This window comes from Talpa occidentalis, unplaced genomic scaffold (assembly GCF_014898055.3).
Source record: "Talpa occidentalis isolate TD23 unplaced genomic scaffold, MPIMG_talOcc4v2.1 talOcc4.13, whole genome shotgun sequence".
Lineage (NCBI taxonomy): Eukaryota > Metazoa > Chordata > Mammalia > Eulipotyphla > Talpidae > Talpa > Talpa occidentalis.
The window spans coordinates 56,384,099-56,398,086 of NW_023601322.1; positions in this window are offsets into that span (position 1 = coordinate 56,384,099).

Consider the following 13,988-nt stretch of genomic DNA (forward strand, 5'->3'; position numbering starts at 1 on the left):
TAGTTTTGCTACAAACTTATTTCAGCTTGCTACAGAATAAGGGTTTAAAAATTTAATGAAGGGGAAAAAAAAAAAAGTTAAAGATAGGGCCTCCCTGGCGGCACAGGCAGTTGAGCACAGTGCTGAGAATATGTCCGCAGCCTCTGTAGTGCCAGTTCAATCCCCGCTGGCCTCAGAGCAACCCACATGTTGAGGCATACCTCTCCTGTCTCACCCGCTGCTCCCCTCAGCAGTGTATTTCATCAGTCTGCCTGTTCTGTTCCCTGCTTTGTCTCTGGTGAATCCTCTCACCCTCCTGCACATCTGGCCTGTACCCCAGTTTTAAAAAAAAATAATAATAAATTAATAAATGATTAAGGAGTTAAGGAAGATCATAAAAAATGAGTTTGCTTACATTTAAAAATAGACTTCTTGGAGCCCAGGTGAGCACCCAATGATACAAAGCACTGATTAGCCTCAGTGGATCATATAAGAAGAGAATAAGGAGTGTCACCTACAGCAGCATTCTGACTAATCGTAACTTTAGGATTGTATCTAGAACTCTGGAAATATGTGCTCAGACAGGATTTCCTCCATTTACTAAAGCAAAAACCTTCAAACATTCCATTTTTTAACTCATTAATGTTCACTTGGTGGTTATTATAATTAACTAAATCAGCCTCAATCCTTTGCTCTCATTTTATTTTATTTTTTAAAGATTTATTTTATTTATCTATGTATACAAGAACTGAGATGTAGCCCAGAGGTGCCAGGAGGGGGAGGATTCACCGGAGATAGAGTGAAGAGCAGAACAGGTGGATCTAATGAAATACACTGCTGAGGGGAGCAGCAGATGAGACAGGAGGGGTTCGCTGCACCTTGTGAATTAGCTCCCTGGTGGGGGATTGAACTGTGGCTGCAGTGGCTGCAGATAGATTAGTAATGCTGAACCTCAATTCCTTGCACAACCAGGGAGGCCCTGTTCTCATCCCTGTCCTCATTTTAGTATAAATTATCAAGAAAGAAATGGTTATAAAAACACAGAAATAAAATGAGTACACATAATAAAACAAACTATGGCCTACAATAACTAACAAAAAAATTAAGAGAGCACCATAATTAAAAAATGCACATATACTTTATATCAGTAAAGATTTATTGGCTGTATTTACCTGGAAAAGTCAATTTGTGAAAAATTAAAACTTGTCTATGTTATGCATACACTAGATACCCCTGAGTCAAAATGATTCAGAAATTTATAAATAAATGATGGTGAAACAGCATTGATGGATCCACAATTATGTAGTCAGTGATATTTATCTGTATGTATCTGCATGCTTACATATCTGTCTTTCCATTTGCCTTTAAATCTATGTATGTAAGTATATATGCATGCATGTATGTATTATTTATCTATCTTTCAATTCATTTGTTAATGTTAAAATATACATATTGGTATGAGATGAAACGTGATGTTCTGGTGATTTCTATTGAAACCAACAGGGGCTTTACTTTATTAAGACCTGTCTGTTTATTTGTACCAATGGAATACAGAGCATATTGAATTATCTGTCACATGATTCTTTTTTATTTTTAAAGATTTATTTATTTATTTACACAAGCACTGGGTACAATCAGAAGCATGGGAGGGTGAGAGAATTCACCAGAGTGGGGAACAGAACAGGCAGACTGACGAAATACACTGCTGAGGGGAGCAGCGGGCATGGCAGGAGAGGTCTGCACGCCATGTGGGACCCTCGCCCAGCGGCTGGGGATCAAACCTGCGCTGCAGAGGCTGTGGGCAGCTTCACAACCCAGAGCTCAACTGCTGTACCACCGGGGAGGCCCTGTCACATGATTCTTATCAAATGGAATTATAGTGTCATAGTAGACAGCATGAAGCATGAGGATGGATAACATTTTAGGAAGTGCTCTTGAGTTTAGGTGTCCTAAGATCAAAGTTACTTTAGGTCTGATGTGAGGTGATGTGCTACCATAGAGAGAAATATTTCACCTCAGAACTTCAGAACATACAGTATAAAGAGGACATGCCAGTGCATACTCTGGATTATGAAGTTAAAATATTCACTGAACAACTAAGATTATCACAGTCACACCCCACCTTCACAAAAAACCCTGAGTTGTTGTGGGTTTTTTTGTTGCTGTTTTGTGTTGTTTGTTTTTAAAAACCAGAGGAGTGATGTGTTCGAGATATGGTTTCAATAATGCTAACTGGCTTTTAATATTGCCATAATCAAGTCTGCTGAGACATATGAGATATTGTCCCAGTTTCATATCTAGCAGTTTCAACTTTAATATATAGTTTTTATTATTCTAATATTCAGCAGAATATAATAATGTTGTTATTTTCCCCATAATCTATATACATATGAATTATGTAAAGGAAATGAGGAGCTTGCACGAAAAATCTAAAATTATCCATTATATATCTAAATGTTTGATCATATTTTGTGCAGATCATAAATATATTGTTACTTTCTCTCAGTACACAATTAAAATGTTTCACTTACAATCTTATGGTATAATCAATGTTAGTTATAAAGCTGCCTTTTTTAACTGGAGTCCTCCTTCTGCCCAGTTTGTTTACATGTCTATTACATTCACTAGTAGGAGTTCACCTCAATTATTGCTATGTTTTGAATGTCACATGATAAAATTAATGTTTTATCTGACACAATTGTGTGGACTGCATATACCAATTGAGTTTGTTTCTAATATAAAATCCATATCATGCTGATTACAGAGAAAAGTTATGCATCATTCAACTGAAAAGATGCACAATTTTATTTTTTGACATACTCTATGGAAAACATTACCAGAGTAGTGAGTATGATTTATAAGTTATTCTTGTCATCCAGACCAGCAATGTAATTACACTTCATGAGAAAGTAAGATTCCACGATGCAGGGTAGTATTAGCTTTGTATCATCAACTAGTAAAAACCTTCTAATTATAGACTCTCCATGCACACGTCATTTCCCCTGACACTATCTCCCCCTAGTCAAGATATCCTATTCACACTTTTGTGAACATTCCAGAAAAAAGACACTGTGCTTGTATTATCATACACTTTCTCATGAGATAAAGTTTATCCAAGCATCATGATTCTACCAAAAACACAAGAATCATAGAGTGTCTCAAACATTTTTTTTAGGAGATTCTTTTTTTTTAAAGATTTATTTATTTATATAAGAACCGGTGTACAGGCCAGATGCACGGGAGGGTGAGAGGATTCACCAGAGACAGATTGGGGAACAGAACAGGCAGACTGACAAAATACACTGCTGAGGGGAGCAGTGGGCGAGACAGGAGAGGTCTGCTTCACCATGTTGGATTCTGGCTAGCTGGCCGGGATTGAACTCACACTACAGAGGTTGCAGACAGCTTCACAGCACTGTGCTCAACTGCTGCGCCACCAGGAAGGCCCGTCTCATAAACATTTAAGAAAAAAATAACTGCAGACCAGACCTGGATCCAGATGCTGCCAGATGATGGATACCCCACCCATCACCTGTCCTTGAGTGTGATTCTGTGTGTCCACACCCTGCCCTGACTCTGCCCCCTGCCCAGTTCCTGACACCACCAAATGCCCAGATCTGGGCCTTGACCTGCCTCAGGGTGAATTCTCAGCACTAAACTAAACCTCATGATTCCCCAGCTGCTGTGCCCACCACTGGTGAAGACCCAGAATGTAGCAGAGAAGGACCCTTTCTCACATAACAAAACCCCAACTACAGGGGAACAATCAAAAGCAAACCATGGGGAGAAATAAAAGTACAAATGGCCAAGCAAGTCTCCAGGGGATTCATTACTACAAATATCCAGAACCAAGTGAGAAAGACATGGAAGAGTTTTTCTTTTTTCTTTTCCTTCCTTCCTTCCTTCCTTCCTTCCTTCCTTCCTTCCTTCCTTCCTTCCTTCCTTCCTTCCTTCCTTCCTTCTTTCCTTCCTTCCTTCTTCTTACTTTTCTCTCTCTCTCTCTCTTTCTCTCTTTCTTTCCTTATTTTTTAAATCATTGCTTATTTTTAAACAATATTTACTTCCCGCCACCAGGTATTGTCCCCATAGAATTCCCTTCCCCAAGGCACCTGTGCCCCATCACCACAATCCCCTGTGTTCCTGCTTCCCTCTCGCCCTCCAATCCCTCTCCCTCCTCCTCCCCTGCAGGATGTCTCTGATGTATAATTGTCTGTTTTTGTTTTGTATTGTTATTTTTCAGAGTGATATCTTATTTGGTTCCTCTATATCCCTCCTATAGTGAAATCATCTGATATTTTTCTTTTTCTTTCTAACTTCTTTCACTTATCATAATTCCCTCTAGCTCAATCTATGTTGCTGCAAATGACATGAGTTTATCTTTTTTGATTGCTGAGTAATATTCAATTGTTTAAATATACCACATCTTCTTGATTCAGTCATCTATTCGTGGGCATTTGAGTTATTTCCAGGTTTTATCTATTATAAATAGTGCTGCAATAAACATAGGGATACAGGTGTTCTTTCTAATCAAAGTTTTTGTGTCCTTTGGGTATATTCCTAGGAGTGGTACCTCCATATTTAGTAGGCTGAGGAAACTCCAGACACATTTCCAAAGTGGTCAGACCAGTTTGTACTCACACCAGCAATGCAGAAGAGTTCCTTTTTCCCCACGTCTTCACCAACATTTGTTGTTGTTAATTTTTTTTGCTATGCGCCATTCTTACTGGTGTAAAGTGGTATCTCAATTTTTTCATATGTCTGTTCGCCATTTGTATTTCCTCTTTGGATAAGTGACTTTTAAGTTCTTCTGCCCATTTCTTTACTGGATTGTTTACTTTGTTTTTGTTGAGTCATGTGAGTTCTTTCTATATTTTTGTGATCAGTCCCTTATCAGTTGTATGGAATGCAATATTTTGTTTCCCAATCAGTGGGGAGTCTCCTTGTTTTGTTTAATGTCTCTTTTGCTGTACAGAAAATTTTCAGTTTGATGTAATCCCAGCTTTTTTATTTTCCTTGACTTTCTTTGCTTTGGGTGATGAGTCATTAAAGATGTTACTGAGATGTACATCTTGTAGTGTTTTACCTATATTTTCTTCTATATATATTTAAAGGTTTCATGTCTTAAGTCTAATTCCTTTATCCACTTTTAGTTGATTATTGTGCATGTTGAGATGTAGTGGTCTAGTTTCATTCTTTTGGATGTGATGGACCAGTTTTCCCAGCACCATTTATTGAACAAACTGTCCATGTTTCATTGCATAGTCTGTGCTCCTCTGTCAAAGATTAGCTGTCCATATAAGGGTGGCTTTATTTCTGTGCTCTCTATTTGGTTTCATTTGGTTTCATTGGTTTCATTGTGTCTGTTTTTGTACAAATACCATACTGTTTTAATTATTGTGGCTTTGTAGTATAGTATGAAGTTTGGGAGTGTGATACCTCCATTCTCCTTTGTTTTCATCAGAAGGGCTTTAGCTATTCACAGTTTTCTCTGGTTCCATATGAATTTCATCAGTATATTTTTTTTATTTCTTTGAAGAATGTCATTGAGATTTTTATTGGAATAGCATTGAATCTATAAATTGATTTTGGTAGGATGGGCATTTTAATATTTTTAATACTACCATTCCATTGGCAGGGGATGTATTTCCATTTCTTTGTGTCTTCTTCTATTTCTTTTAACAGTGTTTTATAATTTTATTTGCATAATTCCTACACCTCTTTTGTTAGATTTATTTCCAAGTATTTAATTTTTTTTGTTTCAATTATAAAAGGGGTGGTTTTATTGATTTCTTCTTCTACAGATACATTGTATGTGTATGGGAAGGCTACTGATTTTTGTGTGTTGATTTTGTATCCTGCTACTTCACTAAACTGGTTGATTATTTTGAGTAGATTCCCTGTGGAGTTTTTCAGGTTCTCTATGTATATAATTGTATTGTCTGCAAATAGTGATAGTTTTACTTCTTCTTTGCCTATTTGGGTTCCTTGTATGTCTTCTTCTTGTCTTATTGCTCTGACTAGGACTTCCCGTATTTCATTGAAGAGCAGAGGTGAGAGAGGACATCCTTGTAATGTTCCTGAATTTAGGATTATAAATGAAAGAGAAGAAATCAAAAAAGACCCAGTAGTGATCAAAATAATATTCAGATATTACTATGAACACTTATATGCAAACAAATTTATCAATCTGGAAGAGATGATCAGATTTGTAGAACAATATAATGATTTAAAGCTAGATAAAGAAGAAACAGAACACCTAAATGAAACAATACAAGGAGGGAAACTGAAGTAATAATCAAAACACTCCCCAAAAACAAAAGCCCAGGCCCAGACAGCTTAATAAATGAATTTTACCAAATGTTCAGCAATAAGTAAGTGTCTATCCTACTCAAACTCTTTCAACAAATTGAAAAAAGAAGGAATACTACCAATACTATGTTCTACAAAACCAACATTACACTAATACCAAAACCAAAGACAACACAAAAAAAAGAAAATTACAGGACAATCTCCCCAATGAACACACGATGCAAAAATCCTCAACAAAATCCTTGCCAACAGAATCCAATAATGCATCAAAGGAATACTACACCATGATTAATTGGGATTTATCCCAGGGGCACTGGGATGTTTCAACATATGAAAATTGATCATGCAATCCAACACATCAACAAAAAGAAAAGTAAAAACCGTATGATCATATAAATAGATGCTGAGAAAGCATTTGACAAAGTTCAACATCCATTTATGATGAAGGCCCTTGAAATTGTCAGGATAGAAGCAACATACCTCAACATGATAAAAGCCACATATGTCAAACCCACAGCCAATATTATTTTCAATGGCTAAAAGCTGAAGGCCTTTTCTTTAAGAGTTTTTTTTTTTTTCTTATCAGATACAGGGTTCAAAATTAATGAGTAAGAAAATAGAAATGGAACTATATGAAAAAAACTCAGAAAAAAGTCTAGAGATATGCAAGAAAACATATAGCATATGAATGCTATAAGAAACATAATCAATGAACAGAAAACCAAAATTGGGGCCTCCCCTGGTGGCACAGCAGTTGAGCACTGGGCTGTGAGGCTGTCTGCGGCCTCTGCAGTGCCAGTTCCATCCCTGGCTGCCGGCGAGGGTCCCACATGGTGCGACAGACCTCTCTTGCCATGCTCCCTTCTCCCCTCAGCAGTGTATTTCATCAGTCTGCCTGTTCTGTTCCCCACTCTGGCTATGGTGAATTCTCTTGCACACTTCTGACTGTATCCAGTGCTTGTATAAATAAATAAATAAATAAATCATAAAAAAAAGAAAACCAAATTGAGCTCTAAATAAGAAATTAATAGAATGCAAAAATCAGAAATTTTATTGCAAGCAAGTGATGAAAAATTCTGGATAAAGACCAGGGGTAGAATTAATCAAATGGAAGAATTAAATGGTGAGCTCAATAAAGCAAATGGTGTTAGATATAAAATAGAAAAAAGAAAGAAATATACAAAGGAAAAAAATGAAGAAACACATTAAAATTATCTAATAACATAAGGAAAGAAAACAAACAAAAAAAAATCATAGACTTACAAGTAGGAAAAAAAGAGAGAAAAGGGAACTGAAAACTATTTAAATAAATAATGGAAGGAGACTTCCCAAACTTGAATAGAGAAATGAACCAATATAGAACCTCCAAGTCACCAAGTTCCCTCAACAAAAAGACATCTACAGCAAAACGTAGTATTAAAGCTTCCAACCATCCAAAAAACAGATCAACAGGCATCCCTAATGGCCAAGGGATTAGGTCTCAGTGTTATCACTGTCACAGCCTGAGTTCCATCTGGCCAGGGAGGTAACTGACATGGTGCAGCAAACTTCTGTCTTTCCCAGTGCTCCCCACAGCAGTGTATTTCAGTAAATCCACCTGTTATATTCCCCACTCTGTATCTAATGAATCCTCTCACCCCCACCACCTCTGGCCTACACCCAGTTCTTCTACACAAAAAGAAATGAAAATATTTTTTTAAAGGCACATATCACCAATAAAGGAATCCCATTTACACTAGAATCAAGTGTCTTTGAAGAAGCACTATAGTGAAGAAGAAAATGGGGTAATATATTCAAAAAACTTAAAGATTAAAAATTGCCAATCATGAATAGGTATCCTGCTAAAAATGTATCCTTCAAATATAAGTAGGAATAAAGAAAATTTCAGATAAAAAGTATCTTAGGAGATTTTTCAACCACTAAACCTTCCAGTCCAAGAAATATTAAAAAGAGACTCAGTAATTAGAGTAAATGGGGAATAAATTAAAAAAAAAAGCTAAACAAGGAATTAAACAGAATCCCAATACTAAGAACAAATCAATGGTAAACTTTAATATATCAGTAATCACCCCAGAGCTGCCATACCTGACCATTCTGAATAGGTTTTGCTATCCAGCACATGAAGACAAAATACACTATAGTGTGTAACACCTTTAATGAGAAGGAAATTTAATGCAATTAGTGTGCAAGGAAGAGAGGGAGGAAGAATAAAATTTCCAAATCAAACACCCAAAGTTACCCATCCCCTCGTGGGTAAATGTCCATCCAAACAGGATTGGCCCAAAGCAGGGCCACTGAGGCCTGAAAGCCTGCTGCAAGACTAAGGCACTTTCTGGTGGGGACACACAGGACAAAGGGCAGAAGGAGCCCAGCACATCTGGGGAAAAAGAAGCAAAATCAAGATAAATGCTGCCATTGTTTACCTCTCCACATTTCTGGTTCTCCTAACCACATCTGTGTCAACCAGTCCAGGACTAAGAAGCAAGCACAGTTCTTTCACAGATCTCTCTGCTCCAAGTGCCTCCTCCAGTCTCCTTCTGGCTCTGGAAGCTAGACTGCCTCTAGCTTCCCCAGTCTCCTCTCCAGCTTCCTCTATACCCTGCTCACCTCCACTCTCCAGTGGGTGGGGCATGAAAACTGGAACTCCCCCTCCCCCTGGAGACCACCCTGTTACAAACTCAACCATGAAAACACACAGAGTTTTGAGCTATATGAGGAAATAGAATCCAACCTTTTTTGTCAACAGGAACCACACCTAAGCTCAAAGGATAAACAAAATGAAAGTTAAGGGATCTTAACACTTCATCAGCTATGTGGTAACCAAAGGAATGCAGAGATAGCCATACTTTCCTTAGATAAAATAAATCTCTAAATTAAAAAGGTAACAATAAACAGAAATTATATAATTGTGGGATTCCCCAGTTCCTGTTGTTCTTGTGGATATTGTCTTGGTGCCCAGAATTCCTGCTTGTCAGCTAGATGTAGGGTGAGGCCAAGGGGCCCCTCACCAAGGGCAAAAATCCTGGTATGAGGATCATCCTGGAAAACCAGCATCTGCTGAAAACAGCAGGCAGATATTAGCTAGAGATAATATGTTGACCTGCAGGAACAATGGAGCCCCCCAAGCAATACACTCTGGTCACTCTACCCTAGCTTGCATCCCCAATAAATCCTTTCCCCACCTATGTACACTCCCTACATATGTGACCCACCTATGTACTTGTTGATAATAAATCTGAGACTTCCTTTGGGTTGGGGATGAACATTACTTCTGGTGTAGCCCCTGTAGGCTTCTCATTGCTTCACAGGGACTTTGAGTAATCTTTCCCTCATCTTGTGTTGTTTCCAATGCTGCTGCCCCATGAGATACCATATAATGATTAAGGGAACAATACAATGGGAAGACATAGCACTCATAAACTTATACTCTTACTAATAACTTTGGGTCTGTATAACAATTATCTTTTCCCTTAAGACTGCTTTTAAATTTTTCTCAAGTTGTTTTAAAATTTCTGCCTGATTTCCTCTTTTTTATCTAATTTCTGTTAAGCAGAATGTTGTTTACTTTTCATTTATTCATAGTTTCCCTGTGCTTTTACTCAAAGTTGTTTTATCATTTTTTTGGCATTATGGTCAGATAAAGTATTATGGATAATTTTACCTTAGTTTTTATTGACAATTGACTTATGCATCAAGATATGGGCTATTTTTTTAAAATGTCCCATGAGCTTTTTAAAAAATGTTCATGTAGTGGGTTTTTTGTTTGTTTGTTTGAGGGGTGATGTTTTCTGTAGGTGCCTATTAGGCCAATTTAGTCAAGCTCTTATTTAATGTAATTGTTTACTTATTTATGCTTTCTTTCTTGCTGATCTGTCCATAGTTGTAAATGGGGTTTAAAGTCCTCTAGTATTATTGCAATATTTTATATTCCTTATGTATCTGGTTGCTCTATCATTCAATGCATATTTGTATATGTGTTATTTCTTCTTGTATTAGACCCTTAAAATTATATATTTTAATATATAGTATAAGAATGATCCATCTCTGGGCTACTCTGGTAGCACAGGGTGTTAAGCACTGCACTATGAAGCAATCTGCAGCCCCTGTAGCACGAGTTCGTCCCCGGCTGGCCAGGGAGCAGTCCACATGGCGAAGCAGATCTCTCCATCTCATCACTGCTCCCCTCAGCAGCATGTTTCAGTCAGTCTGCCTGTTCTGTCTCTGGTGAATCCTCTCACCCCCTGTGTCTCTGGCCTGTGTCCCAGCTCTTGTGTGCATAAGTGAGTGAATCTTTAAAAAAAAAAAAAAGAAAAAAGAATGATCTATCTCTTATCACTCTTATTACTTTGTAGTCTTTTTTATTACATATAGGGATAGATGATTCTTATTTTCTTTTGTTTGTTTGCCATTTACTTGTATAGCTATCTTCTAGCCTTTACTTCTAAGTTTATGTTTGTCTTGGTTGGTAAAGTGAGTTACTTCTAAAAAGCAGAAGATTGGAAATAAAAAAACTATATATCTTTGTTTTTGGTTTTCACTTTATATAGATGCTTTAATTATTACATCTCAGTATTCATTATTCAAATATATTTTTATAAAGGAACACATTTTTCCCTTATGATTCAAGTCAAGCACTATATACCTTGGTCATTGAACTCTGATATCATTTTTTTAATATTTTATTTATATTTGTATAGAATAACTGTTGTATAGGGCAGAGGTAGAAGTGTGATACAATTCTTTGAAAACAGAGTGGGGAGCTGAGCAGGTGGAGTTACTGAAATACACTTCTAAGGAGAGTAGATGGCAAGACTGGAGAGGTCTTCTCCACCATGTGGGTTAGCTCTCTGGCTGGGGATGGAATTCAGGCCATTGTGGTGGTAGCACTGAGACTTAAGCCCTAGACCACCAGGGAGGCCCTGATATCATTTTCATTAAAACTGTTTATTGCTCTTTATATTTATATCTTTTGGCTCATTAGTCAGACCATTTCATTGAAGGTGATTATTTGAGAAATAGGATCCTGTTACCTTTTTATTTTGGATTTTTTTTTTATTTTTTTATTTTTCATGGATTTTTTTTTTGATGACTTCCTATTTTGTTTTGTTCTGTTTAAGTTCCTTTCACCCTGCTTTAAATTATTTCTACTGCCCTTCCTGGTGGTGAAAGGGGTTAAGCACCGCGCTATTAAATAATCTGCAGCTTTTGCAGCACAAGTTCCATCCCCGGCCAGCCAGGGAGAGAACACATGGTGCAGCAGACCTCTCCTGTCTCGCCCGCTGCTCCCCTCAGCAGTGTATTTCAGTTCATCTGCCTGTTCTGTTCCCCATTCTGTCTCTGGTGGATCCTCTCACATCACCGCCACATCTCTGACCTGTACTCCAGTTCTTGTATGCATAAATAAATGAATCTTTAAAAAATAAAAATAGGGCCTCCCCTGGTGGCGCAGCGGTTGAGTGCTGGGCTGCAAAGCTGCCCTCAGCTTCTGCAGTGCCGTTCAATCCCCAGCTGCCAGTGAGGGTCCCACATAGAGCGCAGACCTCTCCTGCCATGCCCGCTGCTCCCCTCACCAGTGTATTTCATCGGTCTGCCTGTTCTGTTCCCCGCTCTTGCTCTGGTGAATTTTCTCACCCTCCCGCACTTCTGACTGTACCCAGTGCTTGTATAAATAAAATAAATAAATCTTTAAAAAAATAAAAATAAAGTATTTTTAATTTTTAATTATTTTTAATTATTATTATTATTTTTAATTTGATATTGTAACTGAGCTTATTAAGTTACTGTTGTGATCTACTGGTCATCATTTCTCTTTCTGGGCCACAGTGTTGGTTTTGCTCTCTACTGGTCATCATTTCTCTTTCTGGGCCACAGTGTTGGTTTTGCTCTTCCACATCCACATTAAGTCATGAAGGTGCTCGTTGCTCTATATCCATAGTTGTGTTGCTTATAATAATCCATTAGGATTTATTTCATGTGGTTTAGTGTTGATAGGTCTGTTACCTTTTGCTTTTCATCAGAGTTCCTCATTCCTTCTGTCTTGAATACTAGGTCTGATGCATAAAGGATTCTTGGCTAGAAATCATATTTCTTTGAGAAAATTAAATATCTCATTCTGTTCTCTCCTTAATGTAATGCCTTTTTTAGATGAGAAAGGAGACATTTTGTTTTATTATGGAATAAACACTAAGATCAAATATGATGCACATTGTAGGCAATTTGCAAAGAAATCTCACCCATTTCATAGCATGTTTGTGGTGTCTCTACTGAAGAAGGTGCTGATAGTCTGATTTGTGTTTCCTTATAGGTTACCCTTTTCACTCTTGATATTTGTCTGACATTGATATTGCATTCAGCAACTTTGTTTTAAAGATTTATTTATTGGGCTCCCCTGGTAGCACAAGGGGTTAAGCACCGCACTATAAAGCAATCTGCAGCCTCTGCAGCACTAGTTCGATCCCTGGCCAGCCAGGGAGCAATCCACATGGCAAAGCAGACCTCTCCTATCTCACCCGCTGCTCCCCTCAGCAGTATGTTTCAGTCAGTCTGCCTGTTCTGTTCCCCACTCTACCTCTGGTGAATCCTTTCACCCCTGCCCCTCACCCCCACCCCGCATCTCTGGCCTGTACCCAGCACTTGTATGGATAAATAAGTAAATTTTAAAAAAAATAAATATTTAGTTATTTATGCATACAAAAGCTGAGGAACAGGCCAGAGGTGTGGGGAGGGGTGAGAGGATTCACCACAGACAGAGTGGGGAACAGAACAGGCAGATTGACTGAAGTACACTGCTGAGGAGAGCAGTGGGTGAGACAGGAGAGGTCTGCTGCACCATGTGGGTTCTCCCTGGCCAGCGGGGGATCAAACTTCTTCTGGGGAGACTGTGGACAACTTCATAGGTTGTGTGTTAACCTCTTGTGCCACCAGGGAGGCCAGCATCAGCAACTTTATTGTAATGTGCTTGGTGTGAGTGTGTGCCTGTTGTTATTTTTATTTGGAAATCTTTGACCTTTTTGGGTTGAAATATCCGGTTCATTTCCAATATTGAGATGGTTTTCAGTGCTTATTTATTTAAATAAATTTACTATGCCCTTCTCTTCTCCTTCTGGAACCCCCATGATATAGGTATTATCCCTCTTTAAGTTGTCTCAGTGGACTCTTTCATTAATCAGGAGAGTAAACAAAATTAATGAGTTACCTAGTAGTCTCACTTCCCCCAGTAAATTGCCTTCCTCATTATCCTCTAGTTACCTTCTTATAAAAATTTTTCTCTTCACCATTGACTTCCTTTTCTCTTGCAACTTCTTTATGCACTTATGTAGACTTTTTTTTTTTTTGAGTTAAAACCATAAATCTCAAGTTGATTATGGAGATATATTGGTACTAGTTTTCAGGTGTTAGACAATTATACAAAACAAACATTGAATTAATAACTTACTAGGGGTCTCTGTGGTGGTGCAAGTGGTTAAGCACAGCACAGTGAAGCTATGCACCACCTCTGCATCAAGAGTTTGTCCACTGCTGGTCAGGGAGCTGACCCACATGGCATAGCAGACCTCTTCTATGTTGCCCGTTTTACCCCTCAGCAGTATATTTCATTCTGCCTGTTTTGTCCCCCACTCCGTCTCTGGTGAGTTCTCTCAACTCCTGCACCTCTGGTCTGTACCCCAGTTCTTGTATGTGTAAAAAAATAAATCTTTAGG